Source organism: Meles meles, chromosome 2, assembly GCF_922984935.1.
Source record: "Meles meles chromosome 2, mMelMel3.1 paternal haplotype, whole genome shotgun sequence".
Taxonomy (NCBI): domain Eukaryota; kingdom Metazoa; phylum Chordata; class Mammalia; order Carnivora; family Mustelidae; genus Meles; species Meles meles.
The window spans coordinates 161,149,863-161,166,496 of record NC_060067.1 but is presented as its reverse complement, the minus strand read 5'-3'; positions in this window follow the sequence as shown (position 1 = coordinate 161,166,496).

Genomic DNA, 16,634 nt, shown 5'->3' with positions numbered 1-16,634 from the left:
ATGGCGTCACTCTCAGAGATATCTTTGCTTCCTTGCCTTATGTAGCCTCTGTATAATTCATTTTGGTTTTGTTATCATTTCAGCCATGTCTTAGTTTAGAAATTAATTTTAAAATAATTTATATTATTATTTTTATGTTAATGTGTTCTGTGCTAGGTTAACCTCAACATATGGATTACTATTCTTCAAGAAGTGGATTTGGGGGGTTGTTCAAGTTGGCAGTGTAGGAAGATCCTGAACTCACCTCTTCCCACAGACACACCACCCCTACAGCTGCATATGGAACAATTCTCTCTGAAAAAGACCTGAAAACTAGCTGAAGACCTCCGCCAGAAGAAAGGATAAAAGGGCCACTTTGAGACAGGTAGAAGAAGCAGAGAGAGTTTTGCCACCCTCCCAAAAAAGCCGCCCCCAAACACACACACACACACACACACACACAAACCCCATAGTGACCCACAATTGGGAGGGATCTCATCAATTCAGAACTTCTTGAGAAGCAAGGGGCTAGTTCCCCATATCAAGCACCCTATCCCTTGGGATCCACAGTGGAGAGCAAAGCCCCCCCAATATGTGTGGCTTTGAAAACCAAGAGAGTTTACATCAAGGAGACCCAAAGGGCTGTGGGAAATACATTCTGCTCTTAAATAGCCCACAGGTCAACTCACTCACCTGAGACCCAGCATGAGGACAGCTGTTGGAAAAATGCCTAGACTATTTGTGAAGATTCATCTGCTCTTAAAGTGTCTGCCAAAGGGGAAGGATCCTCTCAAGACTCTCTCTGGAGATAGGAGCACTGGTAGGAGCCATTTTCACTCATTCTCCATTTCTGACACCAGCAAGTGCATATAGTCAGAGCACTGCCAGTGCCCCACTCTGACACTTGCCCACTGTTTCCATGAGGCTAAAGCTGGTAGGCTTGTTCTGGCCCTGCACTCTCTTGCTGTCTCACTAGCTAAACAAGGCAACCTCATTTTGGCCCTGTGCTGACCCCACTGCTTGGATTAGGCTACAGCCAGCAGGCATCCCCCAGTCCAGCATTCTCCTGTTGTCTAATTAAAGGTAAAGGAGGCAGTCTCATTTCAATCCTGCAGTCTCCTGGTGCCTTGATATAGCCTGTGGGCACACACAATCCACACAGGAGATACCCCTTGATCATCTGGTTCTCATAGGTAGGGAGGGCCTCCTACATAGGTCCCCTGAGACTGAAACAATTGAAGAGACAGTTCTTGGCAGGCTACAACCCTCAGGGCTCTGCACAGAAAACAGACTGAAACATACTTCCTGTGTAAAAGGACTGTTTACTTGTTCTTGAGCTTTAGCCTGAGGGGCAGGCTTCAGGGTTGTTATGCATCTTGTGGGGGGCATGGGGAGACATGCCATTTCTGTGCTCTCCCGAGGCCTCACTACAACTACCTACCAGACAGGAGCTTGTACATCATCTGGAGCCTGGAGTGTTGAAACTGACCTCCAGAGGTCAAATCACCTGGTCTAGAGACCAGCAGAGATTATGATTGAGTCACAGAGGACTGTGCATATTTGCATACTTTAAAAGTTGCTGCTTGGGGGCCCAGCTCTAATCAGCCTGAAATGAGGTGCTGACTGAGATCCCTCCCCTTGGAACACTACCAGGGCTTGACACGCCCTTAATAGGTGGGACTTATCAAGAATAAATCAGGCTGCTTAGACAATTGCAGGGGTTATATGGACAAAAGAGCTATGGTGAGTTGAACAATAGGATTCGTTTCCTGTACAAGTTACTCCCTACAAGATTTGGAGAGGTAACTGTTTCATCTAATACATAGAGTCAATCAGAATGATGAAACAGAGGAATATTTTCCAAATGAAAGAACAAGGTAAACTTTGTGTCTTCAATGAATTTCTCAATTTCACCTAAATTGTTAAATTTATGAACATAAAGTTGCTCATTATAATGCCATAATGTTGTCCTTTTAATATTTCTAGGATTGATTGTGTTCTCATCTTTTAATCCTGATAGTGGTTATTTGTCATTTAACATTTTTCCCCTTAATATATGATTATTGATCTTTTCAAAGAATCAAAAGTTTCCTTGATTTTTCTTTAGTGTTTTTCTCTTTGAAATTAGATTCTTTTTATCTTTGCCTTTGTTCTTTGCCTGCTTTGGACTTAATTTACCTTCTTTTTTCCTTCTATTTTCTTAATAAAAGTTTAGATCATTGACTAAAGATCTTACTTCTTTTATAATATATTTAATGTTATAAATTTCCTACTAAATACTATTCTATTTTCAACCCACAGATTTGATTCATAGTATTTTAATTCAAAACAAACTATTTTTAATTCTTTATAATTTCCCTCTAGACCCATATATCTTTTTTTGAAATGTTTTTTAATTTATAAATGCCTAGAAATCTTTCATATAACTTTGTTATAGATTTTTTAAAGATTTTTTTCTATTTATTTATTTGAGAGTGGGAGCAAGAGAGAGAGAGAGAACATGAGTAAGAACAGTGGGAGGAGCAGAGGGAGAGGGACAAACAGATTCTGCACTGAGCTTAGAGCCTGCCATGGGGATCAATCTCCTGACCCTGACATCATGACATGAGTTGAAATCAAGAGTTGGAAGCTCAACTCACTGAGCCACCCAGGTGCCCCTCTGTTGTTGATTTCTAATGTAATTCTTTATAATCAGAAAATATATTGGGGGCACCTGGGTGGCTCATTCCACTAAACATCTATCTACCTGTGGCTCAGGTCATGATCTTGGAGTCCTGGGATTGAGCTGAAAAACAGGCTTACTTCTCAGCAAGGAGTCTGCTTGTTCCTCTCCCTCTGCTTCTCCCCTCTGCTTGTGCTCACTCGCTTGCTCTCTCTCTCTCTCTCAAATAAATAAGTAAACAAAATCTTGAAAAAAATTAAATATATTTTGTATTATTTCAATTCTTCTAAATTTCTTATGGATTGCTTTATGACCCAGTGTTCTGTCTACCTTCATAAATGTTGTATGTGCGCATGAAAAGAATATGTGTTCTTCTGTTGGTTCAGGAGTTCTATAAATGAGGGCACCTGGGTGGCTCAGTTAGTTAAGTGGCTCAGGTCATGATCCCAGAGTGCTGGAATTGAGCCCCACATTAGGCTCCCTGCTCAGCAGGGATCCTTTTTCTTTCTCTCTCTCTCAAATAAATAACGAAAATCTTAAAAAAAAAAAAAAATTTTTAACAAAGAGTTCTATAAATGTTCATTAGGTTAGTTAATTGGTAATGCTGATTCAGCATTCTATGTTCTTACTTATTTCCTATCTACTTATTTTTAATCAATTATGACAGAAAATTTTAGATTGATACATTCTCCATTTTATTTATTTTTTCAGCATAACAGTATTCATTCTTTTTGCACAACACCCAGTGCTCCATGCAAAACGTGCCCTCCCCATCACCCACCACCTGTTCCCCCAACCTCCCACCCCTGACCCTTCAAAACCCTCAGGTTGTTTTTCAGAGTCCATAGTCTCTTATGGTTCGCCTCCCCTTCCAATTTTTTTTTTAATAAACATATAATGTATTTTTATCCCCAGGGGTACAGGTCTGTGAATCGCCAGGTCCACACACTTCACAGCACTCACGATAGCACTTACCCTCCCCAATGTCCATAGCCCCCTCCCCCTCTCCCAATCCCACCTCCCCCCAGCAACCCCCAGCTTGTTCCATGAGATTAAGAGTCATTTATGGTTTGTCTCCCTCCCAATCCCATCTTGTTTCATTTATTCTTCTCCTATCCCCCCACCCCCCCATGTTGCTTCTCCATGTCCTCATATCAGGGAGATCATATGATAGTTGTCTTTCTCCAATTGACTTATTTCACTAAGCATGATACGCTCTAGTTCCATCCACGTCGTCGCAAATAGCATGATTTCATTTCTTTTGATGGCTGCATAGTATTCCATTGTGTATATATACCACTCTTCTTTATCCATTCATCTGTTGATGGACATCTAGGTTCTTTCCATAGTTTGGCTATTGTAGACATTGCTGCTATAAACATTCGGGTACACGTGCCCCTTCGGATCACTATGTTTGTATCTTTAGGGTAAATACCCAGTAGTGCAATTGCTGGATCGTAGGGTAGTTCTATTTTCAACATTTTGAGGAACCTCCTTGCTGTTTTCCAGAGTGGTTGCATCAGCTTGCATTCCCACCAACAGTGGAGGAGGGTTCCCCTTTCTCCACATCCTCTCCAGCATCTGTCATTTCCTGACTTGTTCATTTTAGCCATTCTGACTGGTGTGAGGTGATATCTCATTGTGGTTTTGATTTGTATTTCCCTGATGCCGAGTGACGTGGAGCACTTTTTCATGTGTCTGTTGGCCATCTGGATGTCTTCTTTGCAGAAATGTCTGTTCATGTCCTCTGCCCATTTCTTGATTGGATTGTTTGTTCTTTGGGTGTTGAGTTTGCTAAGTTCCTTATAGATTTTGGATACTAGCCCTTTATCTGATATGTCGTTTGCAAATATCTTCTCCCATTCTGTCAGTTGTCTTTTTGTTTTGTTAACTGTTTCCTTTGTTGTGCAAAAGCTTTTGATCTTGATGAAATCCCTAGATTGATACATTCTATATGCTTTATTAATTCTTTAATCATGTGATTTGAAGCTCTGTCATATTTAAAATTGTGATTTCTTCTTCATGAATTGATCTTTTATCATTATATAAGGTCCTTCTTTATCCTAAATAATATTATTATACATCTACTTTTTCCTTATATTTATGTGATTACTCTAGTTCTGTTTTGATTAATATTGACATGTTATATCATTTCCCACTTTTTTACTTTTAACTTATATATATCTTTGTATTTAAAATGGGTTTCTTACAGATGATACATAGTTGGGTCTTGCTGTTTCATCAAATCTGATGATCTAAATATATAAAACATTTAAATGCCATGTAGTCGTTGATTTGGTTGAACCCAAATCTGCCAAAAAGTTTGCTAGTGTTTTTTAAAAATTTGCTCCATTGTTCCTTTGTCTCATTTCTCCAATTTTTTTTTTAAGATTTTATTTATTTATTTGACAGAGAGAGATCACAAGTAGGCAGAGAGGCAGGCGAAGAGAGAGAGAGGAAAGCAGGCTCCCTGCTGAGCAGAGAGCCCAATGTGGGACTCGATCCCAGGACCCTGAGATCATGACCTGAGCCGAAGGCAGCGGCTTAACCCACTGAGCCACCCAGGTACCCCTCATTTCTCTAATTTTATTCTTGATTATGGATTAATTTTATATTTTATAGTTCTAATGAATTCTAATAACTCTCCATACAAAGTGATTAGTTTTACTGTTTTTTCAAATCCTTTTAATGATTTCATTAGGTTTATAATACACATATTTAATTCTTTACCTGATTACAGTCTATCGTCACATGTAGTGTAAGATCCTTACAACAAAATGCTACTAATACTTCTTTCCAGTGGTTTGAACTACTTTTTATATATATTTTTACTTTTATATTTTATAAACTCATAACATTTTGCTATTATTTTTATATGTACTCAATTTTCTACTAGAGAAGTTTAAAATAAGCCAAATATTTTAAGTTTATATCATTTTATGTGTTGATGGTGATATTAATTTCTTTGTGTACATCTGATTTTTATCCTTATATTATTTCTACTGATGAACTTGCTTAAAATTTTACGAGTGCATGTGCATCTGCTGGTAATAAAATTTCTCATTTTCTGTTTAAAACATATATTTTGTTTCTCTTTAATTTCTGAAAAATATTTCACTAGTATAGAATTTGTGCCTGATACCATTTTTCCTTAGAACTTTAAAGAGGTTTCTGATAAGGAATCATGGGGAATTCTTTTTTGTTTGTTTCAAGTTTTTATTTAAATTCTAGTTAGTTAGCATACAGAGTAATATTGGTTTCAGGTGTAGAATTTAGTGTTTCATTACTGTCCTGTAACACCCAGAGCTCATCACAAGTGCCCTCCTTAATACCCATCACCCCTTTAGCCCATCCCCCACCCACCTTCTACCATCAACCCTCAGCTTGTTCTCTTTCATTAAGAATCTCTTATGGTCATGGAACACTGGGTGTGGTACATAAACAATGAATTGTGGTACACTGAAAAGAAATTTAAAAATAAATTAAAAAAAAAAGAATCTCTTATGGTTTGCTTCCATCCTTTTTTTCCCCCTTTCCCTGTGTTCATCTGTTTTGTTTCTTAAATTCCACATATGAGTGAAATTATATGGTATTTGTCTTTCTCTGACCGATTTATTTTGATTAGCCCATTTCTTAACTGGACTATTTGTTCTTTGGGTACTGAGTTTGATAAGTTATTTATAGATTTGGTATACTAACCCTTAATCAGATATGTCATTTGCAAATGTCTTATCCCATTCTGCAGGCTGTGTTTTAGTTTTGTTCATAATTTCTTTCACTGTGCCAAAACTTTTCATCTTGATGAAGTCCCAATAGTTCATTTTTGCTTTTGTTTCCCTTGCCTCTAACAAAACGCCTAAGAGGAAGCTTGATGGCTGATGTCAGCGAGTTTGCTGCCTGTATTGTCCTCTAGGATTTTGATGGTTTCCTGTCTCATATTTAGGTCTTTCATCCATTTTGAATTTATTTTTGTGAATGATGTAAGAAAGTGGTCCAATTTTCCCACCACCATTTGTTGAAGAGTTTGTCTTTTTTCCATTGGTTATTCTTTCCTGCTTTGATGCAGATTAGTTGCCCATATAATTGTGGGTCCATTTCTAGGTTTTCTATTCTGTTCCATTGATCTATGTGTCTGTTTTTGTGCCAGGATCATACTGTCTTGATGACTACTTTGTAGAAGTTTTGTACTATAGCTTGAGGTGTTGTATCATGATGCCTCCAGCTTTGCTTTTTCAAGACTGCTTTGGCTATTTGGGGTCTTTTGTGGTTCCATACAAATTTTAGGATGGTTTGTTCTAGCTCTGTGGAAAGTGCTGATGGTATTTTGATAGGGATTGCATTAAATGTGTGGATTGCTTTGGGTAGTTTAATAATTTTAACAATATTTGTTCTTCTAGTCCATGAGAATGGGATGTCTTTTCATATCTTTATGTCATCTTCAATTTCTTTCATAGGTGTTTTATAGTTTTCAGAGTACAAATCTTCTACTGCTTTGATTAGGTTTATTCCTAGGTATCTTATGGGTTCTGGTGCAATTGTAAATGGGATAAATTCTTTGATGTCTCCTTCTGCTGCTTCATTATTGCTGTGTAGAAATGCAACAGATTTTGTGGTGTGTGATTTTGTGGTGAGTGATTTTGCTGAATTCGTGTACTGTTTCTAGCAATTGTTTGCTGGAGTCTTTTGGGTTTTCTCATGTATAATTCTTATATCTGTTTCTCTCAATGTAATGAGTTTCTCCTTTATAGCTGTCTTCAAGATATTCTAGTTATCTTTGGTTTTCATCAATTTGAACACATTGGCCTTGCAAATGTGGTGGAGAGGGAAGATATGTTTTTATTGTGTTGGTGTTGTCTGAACTTGTTTTATCACTGGTTTGGTGTCTTGCTTTACTTTGGAAAATTCTTGGTCATTATTTCTTCAAGTCCTTCTTTCGCCTGTCTTTCTTTCTCCTTCTCAGAATCCAGACACAAAGAGGTTTTAGATCTTGCTAAATCTTGGATGCTACATTTTGCTTTTTACATTCCTCTTTGCTGTGAATTTTACTTGGGCAATTTCTACTGACTGAAATTCAAGTTTGTTGGTTTTCTTTTTGAGTACTGATGAACCCATCAAATACATGCTTTGTAGACTTTCTTATTCCCTGTATGACAATTTCTTTTTGTTTCCATCTATGCTAAAATTTCCTATCTGTTCATTTGTGTTCATCTTTTCAACTCTTGTGTTTAATATATCAATCATAATTATTTTATAATCCCTTTCTTATAGTTTTGATGTCTGAGGCATATCTGATTCTGATTTTATTGCTTTGTCACTTGAGAGTGGATTTTATTTCTTTTTATTTTGTATGTGTGTGTTGTGTTTCTTGTATTTTTTAACTGATTGCCAGACCTAGTGTATACAACAGTTGAGTAGTATTTATGTCTGAAAAAGAGCATGCTTCTTATGCTGGCCTTCAGTGTGGGGGGATATGCCAGTTCTAGCAGGAGTAAAGCTGGGTTTTTGTTTATTGTTCTTTGGTTCCCGCTGGATTAAATTACTCTGAAATTACTTTATTCTTTGAGTAGGATTTTGCTTGCCGGAAGATTTTTCTCAATGATCCACCTCCTCCCTCAACAATACAATCTTGGTGTGTTTCTGAGCCTCAGATATGGTCTGTCAACTCTGTTGACAGATATTGCTGTTGCTCAGTGCTGAAACTGGATGTGGGGGACAGGGACATTTCTGTTGTTCTGGTTCATCCTTAGATTTAGACAAGATCTGTATAGCCTTTAGTCTCAAGAGTGAAGCTGTTTCAGTAATCCTCTCTCTCTCTCTTGTAGGAAATCTCAAGCTGCTAAGTACAGGATTGTGTCCTGCTCATCTCCCTGATAATATAAAAGGTTATTTTGTTTTTCTTATTCATCTTTTCTCAGGCAAAGTGTTGTCTCTGGGCTCTAGAGCAAAATAAGTTTGCCACCCTTTCTCCAGCCTCTAAAGGCTTTTGATCTTTACAGATGGGGTTTCATGCCTTTCCCCTTGTAAAGGCCACCCCTTTCCTCCAGGCTTGTAATATAAGGAAGACTCTAATCTTTTACCCTACCCAAAATCTTTCTCATGAATATCCGGTGAGGGCCACAGAGAAAAACCAGAAACTGCAGGTGAACTTCCCCTGTGCCTTTGATGTCCAAAGCTCTATACTACCACACAGGGCAGCACTCAGTCTTTAGCAATTCACTGACATTTTACTCAAATTCTTCTTATCTATTCCTGCTGAGGTCCCATCTTCTTTTTCTTATCGCTGTTACAGATGAGCCAGTATTTATACCTTTCATCTTCCATGAGGCATCTGTTAACATTTCCTTGTTTAGATTTCAGTCTAGTTTGTGGTCCTATGACCAACTCCGCAATAGGCACAAAAGAAGTTATGATCTTATATATTATCCATTCTTTTCTCTTTTTAGAATGGAAACAAAACCTTTGAGTTTTTGTTCTACATCTTAGTCTAAAAGCAGGAAAACCCTCTGCTCCATTTTGTAAAAATACATAAATGAGGGGAACCTGGGTGGTTCAGTCAGTTAAGTGTCTGCCTTTGACTTAGGTCATGATCCCAGGGTCCTGGGATCCAGTCCCACATTGGGTTCCCCACTTAGCAGAGAGCCTGCTTCTCCCTCTCACTCTGCCTGCTTCTCTTCCTACTTGTGCTCTCTCTGTGTGTCAAATAAATAAATAAAATCTTCTAAAAAATTAAAATAAAATAAAATATGTAACTGAGTAAAAGCAGGAGGATCTCCCTTCCATATTATCCTATATAATATGCTATCTGTATAACCTTATATACTATGTAACACAAAGAACAATGTTTATCTCTTCCTTTTCTTAAATCTAGTTTCACTTACATGTGTTCCCCCAAAGGGATATTCTCATACTGTGAAAACTCTTCATAATCATTATTTCTTTAAATATATAAAACCTTGTCAGAGGAAGTAACTAGATGTCCATTAGTGTTCTTGAGACTTCCTTATAATACTATAGAAACAAGTTTGTCCCAGAACATCAAGGAGAAGTTTATCTAATACTTTAAATTCAGCTTCTAATTAATATAAAATTTTCTAGAATCTTACACCTCTTCACCTAGATTACACATTATTGGACTAAGTCTCACATGAGTAGTATTACTGTGCTAAAAATTGCTTGACCTTCTTTGCCAGTATCTTGTTCTGATGAAACGTTCCAAAAAAGAGAACTAATCCAGGGAAAGTAGATTATGTGACATTTAGTTAAAAGCAACCTAACTTCACTTAATCTATTATTTCCTTAACACATTTAAATGGAATTCTTCTTCCCCTAATTTGGCAGAATATTTTTTAAAAACTAACAGAATGTCCTTGTTCACAGAAAATAGTTCAGAAAATCTAATCTAGATTGATTTACAGTAAAATGAATATAAAGGCAAAGTGAAAAATGTTTTATGAGATTTAAAACTTGAGAGATAAACCCAATGAAACTCTTCATCCTTTGTGATGATATGTTCTTTTGTCTGCCTTATTAAACACTTATTTTATAACTGTGTCACTACATCCTCATAAATAAATGCACACACACACTCATACATTTCTCAGCGATATAGCAAATATATAGTATCAGAATTGTGTATTTGTAGTTTCCACCATTGTTCCTTGCTAATGGTCAATAAAGAGAGATCAATATAGTAAGAAATAAAAACTCTTCACTCAGCCTCAAAGGTACACCAAAATACCCCTGCAATTAACTGCAAAAGAAATAGGCACAGCTGATTTGTTTTAGCTTTTAAAATCAAATGACTTTTCTAGCCAGTTTTGTAAATTCTGCCCCAACACACACACACATATTTATATTCTTTATATTTTAAAAAAGAACTGAATAAAACAGAATTTTAGGGCACCAGGGTGGCTCAGTGGATTAAAGCCTCTGCCTTCCACTTAGGTCATGATCCCAGGGTCCTGGGATGGAGCCCTACATTGGGCTCTCTGATCAGTAGAGCATCTGCTTCCTCCTCTCTCTCTGCCTACTTATGAATTCTGTCAAATAAATACGTAAAATCTTAAAAAAAAACCAGAATTTTAAAAGATTAGTAAAGTTAGCAGGAATTAATAAACATAGTAAATGAAAATGTAAGTTCTGAAAATTAGAAAACATCTAAGAAGACCAGCAAAATGGTTATGAAGTGCTTTTGTAAGGCAAGATAAAGTAATGTGACTATGTGTCACATTCACTTATATAAAGACATAGTAATTTGCAACTGACTTTCTTAGACTCATCAAAACAAATTGCAATATTCTTGGATTAGATACTTAACTTGTGTAAGACAAACACAACTATCTAATTAATTGGATATTTATTTTTATTGTCACTGCTTCATGTGTTTGTATATATTTTAAAATTCATGTTTAGTAGTGAAGATGGAAAGATGCATTCCCCAAAATTGAAAATTACACATGAAATAAATACTTAAATCTTTAATCACAAATATTGATTTGACAACCTGAGAAAAAGTGAAATGATTCTAGGTATGTTTTGCTTTGGCAAATACTATTCGTTACAGTTCAGAGTTGATTCATTCTTTTATAATGTGTCACCTCTTATGTAGAATAAAATCTCTTGATGTCTCTAAATGCAAAAGCTAAATATAGAGTCATGTTTTGTAGTGATGTCTAGAGTGTGGACATAAAATTTTGTTTTTAATTTCCCTTCTCTTCTATTTCTTTAATGTTTAATAGTTACCGAGTCAATCTTTTGAATGTCTTCTTTACCTGAGGTAGAAATATCAATGAAACCTTGAAATCTATGTTAAGTGTTATGCAAGTCACTTAGAAAAGTACTACTCAGACTACATAACTGGGTAGTATTCTTTCTAATTGAAGGAATGATTAAATACAGAAGGATGATGAAATGTAGAAAAATGAAGTCTGAAAAATGTAGAAAAATGAGGTATTATAAGAATCAAATGTAGTACAGTCATAGTCCTTAAATGGTACTCCTGACAAGACAATTCTTCACTTAGCCCTAATGCTGCCTTTAGTAGGAATGGGAAGGAGGCCCACAAACCCCCTCATTGTTTATGAGGAGACCTCTAACCTACCCCAACATTCCTCATCTCACCAGAACAACTGCCCAGAGACTATTCTTAAGAAAAATGATGTGATTAGATCTGATTTTCTATCTCCATCTAAGAGACCATGATGTCTAATCTCATTAGGATTTACATCTTTAACTACCTGGGTCATGATAAAGCTTATTCCTCAACATCTATACCTGTATCCCCATAAATCTCTTTAAATTCCCTAATCTCACCAGTCCCTTATCCTTCTCTGATCACTCCAAATTTCTTAATGGGCATTAAACAGTGTGCGATCTACAAAATGACTACTTCTCTAAAACTTCTCTTCCAAATAAAACTGAACTGGTTCTTTTATACTGAGAGCATTGCCCTTCCTACAGACTACCAATGTAAGGCACTTTTTCTTCCTATTCTCTTTTTACTACCAAGGCTGAGTGGCAGGCAGGTTTCCTTCTAGATCAACATTGCCACCACCATTTCTCAGCACCAAAAAAGTATAGACAATCAAATATTACCATCTGCTACAACTTATTTATTTAAACTGTTACTACTTTTCATTTCAGCTTCTACGTTCAATTCCTTTTCCACTTTGATTAATATAAAAATTCCTAGTGATTTCAGTATTCACATAAACCCTCTGTGTTCAGCATATATACATCTGCTATAAATAAGATAACTATCAAAAATCAGAAATGTGTAAACACGTATATAGAGCATGTAAAGAAATCTCATTTTTAGATGGTGAAAAGATGGTGAAATACTCTTGATTGTTGACAAGGCCAGTCTTCATTCTATTTAAATAAAAGGTAGCAGCTCTGGACTCATTTGTACTATCAGGCAGTGTGTCTACTAAATTTCAAGTCACTATTTTGAAGAATTAGGAAGCTTACTCCCCTTTTTATATCCTTTGCATTTAATTTTTGCAGAATCTATATTTAAATGAAGAAAATTCAACCTTGACTGGATCCAAGTCATCATTCTTGTCAGTCTTAGAAACTGATATAGTTTGGCATCTCAGTTATTTGCTCTCATCCTGTCCAACACACTTGTTCTCCATGCTTCCACTGCCACCCCCTTGCAGTCATAACCATATCTGGATATTACCAATAGTTGCATCACTTCAAAAATTTAAATTTTAAATAACTCCTCTCACCATGTTGTCTATCTTTTCAGCAAAATTTTCTCTAGAAAAACTTATATTTCCACAATTTCTGCATAGAAGTCATATTTCCACAATTTTAATTCAAAAGGGCACTCTAATCACTGAAACTTTAGTGGTCTAGAATATAACATAGAGAGCCAATATTCTTTTTTACCTGGCTTAGGGTTCAAAATTAAAATCATACTCTTGAAAATGTCTTCAGTCCCCACAACTTTCTTCCCATGGAATTTATATGTCAAGACCCACACTCTTGTTTATTCAACTTTCTGCCTTCTCTGCTTCTAAACCTGAACAAATATATAATGCTTTTCTTACTTTAAAATTCATCACCACAACTTTAAGTGTGCCCTCAGTTCTATCCTAAAATACTGTTATATTTTCATAGATCATTTACTCACCCACTCTTGTAGAAAGTTATTTTAAATTTTTCATCTCCCTATTAATATTCAACATGTTTTTTCCTTCCTCACTCTCAGCTGATCTTTGCCTCTAAGAAAATTAAAAAATAAAAAGTGAATTTCATCATCATATCTATAAATCTAACAACTTACCTGCATTTATATACATGTGCCCTTTTATTTTAATAGATTTATTTTAATAGATGCACATCCCTTATTCCAATATAAAGCTAAAACTCCATGTGTCATGCACTCTTTTCTATAAAAGGGATTAATTCCATTATCTTTCTCCAGTTTCATTATTTTTCCAGCTTCAAGTGGACATATTGGCTCATAAGCATACAAATATATTGTGGTAGTATTCATTATTTTTTAAAAAAAGGATGCCCATTTTATTTATAGCTCACACCCCTTGTCTGTTCTTCATTATATTAAACTACCTTACAAGACTTGTTTCTACTTGCTGTCCTAAATTTCACACATTTTGTTCTCTTGTTACCACTTAACCAAGCTTTCATCTGAACCACAACAAAAACAGTTTAGAGATATAATCTAAAATGTAATTCTCAATCCTCACTTCACCTCTCACTAGTATTTGGTAGTGTATATTTATTTTTTCTGTTTTTATTCAATTATTCCCTTGATGAAATCATCCAGTCCATGGTGTTAAATGTCATCTGTATGTTGTTGAATCTCAATTTATATCTTTTTACCAGAACTCCAAGCTAAAGTTCAGACTCACTTATCCAACTGCCCGCTGTATTATTCCATTTGAATGTTTAATAGGCATCTTAATCTCTATATACCCAAAGATAAATTAATTTCCAATCCACCCCAATATTTTTCTCCCTTATTATTCATGATATCCATCAATGGTGCTCTAATGATATTTATTCAGGCTAAAATTGCTGAGTAATCCTTGACTATTCTCTCTCAACATGCATTTAATTTATCAGCAAACTCTGTCATCTTCCTTAAAAACACATATAAAATATAAATTCCTGTCACTACTTACGTGATCTTTTCTGCTTCACTGTGTTTTAAAAACATACATGGGAGGGGAAGTGCAAGATGGCAGAAAAGTAGGAGACCCTGTTTCAACTGATCCTCTGAATTGAGCTAAATAAATACCAGAACACTCTGAACACACATAAAATCCACCTGAGATGTAAGATTAAACACTTCTGGATCTCTATGGTGGCAGGAGATCATCAATGGAGAGGTGCACCTTGACTGGATCATAACTGATATATTCAGCTATACATCCCCTCAACCACCTCCCACCAAAATTACTAGGAGGAGGAAAACCCAACAAAGGAAAAATTCAGAGACTGTGACCTCTGCCACAGAACTATTGGATATGGACATAAACTATATGTTGGAAATGGAATTCAGGGTAACAATTATCCAGGCAGTGGCTAGGTTGGAGAAGACCGTTAGTGACAACATAGAATCCCTAAGAGTGGAAGTGAGAGCTGATCTGGCAGAAGTTAAAAATGCTATCAATGGGGGCGCCTGGGTGGCTCAGTGGTTTAAGCCGCTGCCTTCGGCTCAGGTCATGATCTCAGGGTCCTGGGATTGAGTCCCACATTGGGCTCTCTGCTCGGCAGGGAGCCTGCTTCCCTCTCTCTCTCTCTGACTGCCTCTCTGCCTACTTGTGATCTCTCTGTGTCAAAATAAATAAATTTTAAAAAATGCTATCAATGATATCAAATCTAATCCAAATATTCTAACAGCTGCAAAAATGAGGCAGAAGATCATATTAGTGATCTAGAAGACAAACTGATAGAAAAGAAGGATCAGGAGGATGCCCGGGACAAATAGCTTAGAAGCCATGAAAACAGAATTGCAGAAATAAATGATGCCATGAAATGTTCCAACATCAGAATTATTGGGATCCCTGAGGGGGTGGAGAAAGAGAGAAGAATAGAAGATATAGTTGAACAAATACTGGATGAAAATTTCCCTAATATGGGGAATGGAAAAAGTATTCATGTCCTAAAGGCAGAGCAGATAACCCTAAGATCAATGAGTCTAGAAAGAACTCCAGACAGTTAATTGTGAAATCCATGAATCATAAATTGAAACAGGAGGTCTTAGGGCAGCTAGAGGGAAGAGATTATTTATGTACAGAGGAAGGAAGATTAAAATAATGTCAGACCTGTCCACAGAAACCAAGTAAGCCAGAAAGGGCTGGCAAGACATATTCAGGGCACTAAATGAGTAGAACATGCAGACAGGAATACTTTACCCAGCAAGGGTGACATTCAGGGTGGATGGAGAGATAAAGAGCTTCCAAAACCCACAAGTTTTAAAAAAGTATGTGACAACTTAAGTTGGCACTACAAGAAATATTAAGGGAGGTTCTGTAAAAGAAGAAAGACCCAATAGCGACATAGAACAGAAATTTACAGAGACAATCCATAGAAACAAGGACTTCACAGGTAACAAGATGTCAATAAAAACTTATCTTTCAATAATCACTCTCATTATGAACAGCCTAAATCCTCTCATAAAACAGCACAGTGTTGCAGACTAGATAAAATGACAGGAACTGTCCAGATTCTGTCTACAAGAGACACATTTTGAACATAAAGATACATCCAGACTGAAATTGAAGGGATAGAGAACCATCTTTCATGCCTATGGGCCTCAAAAGAAATCTGGGGTAGCAATTCTCATATCAGAGAAATTAGATTTTTTTTTTAAGATTTTATTTATTTATTTGTCAGAGAGAGAGAAAGAGAAAGATCACAAGTAGGCAGAGAAGTAGGCAGAAGCAGAGGGAGAAGCAGGCTCCCTGCCGAGCAAGGAGCCCGATATGGGACTCGATCCCAGGATGCTAGGATCATGACCTGAGCCAAAGGCAGCTGCTTAACCAACTGAGCCACCCAGGCGTCCCGATAAATTAGATTTTAAGCTAGACTGTAGTGAGAGATACAGAAGGACACTACATTATTCTTAAAAGGTCTATCCACCAAGAACATCTAACAATTTTAAGTATTTATGTCCCCAACATGGGAGCAGCCAACAACACAAGCCAACTGTTAAACAAAATAGTCATACTGATATGAACACATTAATTGTAAGGGATCTTAACACACCACTCTCAGCAATAGAAAGACCATGTAAGCAGAAAACCAACAAAAAAACAAGAGCTTTCCATGACACTTTGGGCCAGATGGACCTCATAGGTATATACAGAACATTCCACCCTAAAACAACAGAATACCCATTCTTCTTGAGAACACATGGAACTTTTTCCAGAATAGACCACATACTGGATCAAAAATCAGGCCTCAACCAATACCAAAAGATTGAGATTATCCCCTGCATATTCTCAGATGAAAATTC